The sequence below is a fragment of the Anopheles funestus genome, assembly GCF_943734845.2.
Source record: "Anopheles funestus chromosome X unlocalized genomic scaffold, idAnoFuneDA-416_04 X_unloc_39, whole genome shotgun sequence".
NCBI classification, from domain to species: domain Eukaryota; kingdom Metazoa; phylum Arthropoda; class Insecta; order Diptera; family Culicidae; genus Anopheles; species Anopheles funestus.
In genome coordinates this window covers 80,001-80,215 of record NW_026045164.1, presented here as the reverse complement: position 1 = coordinate 80,215, position 215 = coordinate 80,001, and positions in this window count along the sequence as shown.

The following is a 215-nucleotide window of genomic DNA, read 5'->3' as shown; positions in this document are numbered from 1 at the left end:
CCCGACAACTCGGTGGCTGTCGCTCGCAACCAGCGCCGGAATGTTGCGAGGAATGCGGCTCGAGCAAGAGCAAGGGAGTTGCAGCGAGGTGGGCGGCCCCCTTCACCACCTCCGTCGCCTACTACAGCTGCGCGTCGTGCGGCCATTCGCGAACGAGTCGCGAGGTTCAGGGAGAGGCGAAGGTCCGTGGCCTCCCTGGCATGGCTGCATGGCGA